The following is a 2,335-nucleotide window of genomic DNA, read 5'->3' as shown; positions in this document are numbered from 1 at the left end:
GATATGTGCAATGCGATGATGCACTAAAAACGTGTAAGTTGCAAAGATATAAAATTACAATNCTAAAAACGTGTAAGTTGCAAAGATATAAAATTACAATATGCATAAAGTAAACATTCGTTTTTTTGCTAATTAATCACAATTTCAATGGAGAAGGGACTATCTTTGTCCAATTCAATTGAAAGAAACGGTGGGGGCAGTAGTATTGAAGAGCTCGAAGTTCGCGTTTGACCATCAGTTTATAGGGATAAAAAAGAGAATTGTATATTCATCAGAATGGCTTGTATTCCGGAAAACTGTCAAGAAGAATATAGATACAAATCTGTTCGATTAGCCAGTTTTAAAGAAATTGGCCATGCTCGTGGATAACACCGGAAAGACTGGCAGCAGCTGGATTCTATTACACGGGCGAAGAAGATAAGGTGAAATGTTTCGAATGTAAACTTGAAATAAGCAAATGGGAAACGAATGACAATCTACTGGCCGATCATCAACGGTGGTCCAGACGATGTCAATTTGTTGAAAACTTATCCTACGGCAACGTAGCCATTGGTGTGGATTCTAGCACAATTCCGAAAAATATGGACGAAGCAGACAAAAAATCCACGTGTTTTATGTCCGTTTCCGATTTGGATNATGTTACCGAGGACATTGGAATGTTAAACAAAATATTGTCAAAACCGAAATATCCACAATTTGGCACTTATGAAGCAAGAATCAATACATTTGAAGCATGGTCAAAATCATCAAAACAAACAAAACGAGATCTTGCAAATGTTGAATTTTATTACACGGAGAGAGCTGATCAGACGTTGTGTTATTATTGCGGAGGAGGATTGAGAGATTGGAATCCGGAAAATGTTCCCTGGGAGCAACATGCAAAGTGGTTTGAATATTGTCCGTTTCTGATTGTTTGCAAAGGACGCGATTACATAAACACAGTCATCAACGGAAAATATTATACACGGAACAATTCAATTAATTNACCCGAAGAAATACAAAAAGCAGACGAGAAATCGAACGAAGATACTAGCATATTGCAGCAGAATGTGCTACTTTTTATTGTTATAGTAGTTTTATATGTTGTTATATTCGTATTATAAATTGCTTATTTTTATAACGTTGTCTATATAAGTGTATAATAAATGAATTAGTTTGTACAAATGATTTCTTTATTACAACCTGTTGTCTAATCCAACTCTGATTTTCTCTCAATACACAGAACTAGATTAAGTAGTAAAATATGTATACTTCGTCATTGTTATTTCTTGCCAACAACCTTTGCAACTTACAATTAGTCATATTCGTCTTGATTTGCACTGCGTTCTACACATATGATATGAAATTGGAATTCTGCAACTGTCTCGTCTTACTCGCTTCGCTTNGCACCGCGTTCCGAAACATAATATAATCACACATATATGTGTAAGAATATGTCGAACNAAACATAATCAATCCACGTTTAATCCCGATTGTACCATGTTCAATAATACTTGAACCGTGTGTAACCACAAATTAACAGCAAAACAAACCACGTTCAATCTTGGTCGTATTATAATTAAACCATTTTCAAGTATAATTGAACCACGTTTAACCAACATCGAACCACGTTCAACCATAATCAAACTACGTTCAACCATAATTGAACCATAAACAAACCACGTTCATCCATAATTGAACCACGTTTAACTATAATCGAACCATAAACAAACCGCGTTCAGTTATGAAACCATGTTAAACCGCGTTAATTTATATAAACATATGCTATGGAGAAGAAGGGTAGTAAATGTACAAAGTTGTTTTGTATAACAGTTTATTGTCGTTTAGACCACCAATTAAATATTATAAATACATTTTGTAATGCACAATGTTTCACATGTTTTTCACAACGTAGACAATTCAATACATTCAGTTTCTTTATAGAAGCAATATCGTCGTAATCGGCATCCAATGTTTTAATAATTAATCCATGTCGTACGTCACTAACAAGAATATCAGCTAGCCAGTTACATTTTTCGGGACCTTTAACATAGACGAGTAAAGACGCGTTGTCATCATTTTCTGCGGTGCCGCAAATAGCTGTTGTAATCAAATTCTTTGCTTTGCGGTATGCAACACTTCCATCCTTCCAACGCAGACCATGATGATACATCATCAGCCAAGAAGCTGCTGATCTGTCTGATCTTGCGAATAGACTCCACGGGAAGAGACTTCCAAAAATGTAATGCGAGAAAACAGTGCCCTTTCGCAATACCGCTACTTCCTTGACAATAAATCTTTTTCCGACTACAAATCCTTGCAGGTCTACAAACGTCGGCACAGCCATGTTGACGTA

The sequence above is a fragment of the Pseudomyrmex gracilis genome, unplaced genomic scaffold (genome assembly GCF_002006095.1).
Source record: "Pseudomyrmex gracilis isolate BER0280 unplaced genomic scaffold, ASM200609v1 scaffold_1800, whole genome shotgun sequence".
Lineage (NCBI taxonomy): Eukaryota > Metazoa > Arthropoda > Insecta > Hymenoptera > Formicidae > Pseudomyrmex > Pseudomyrmex gracilis.
The sequence above is the reverse complement of the archived record's forward strand: the minus strand, read 5'-3'. Positions refer to the sequence as shown.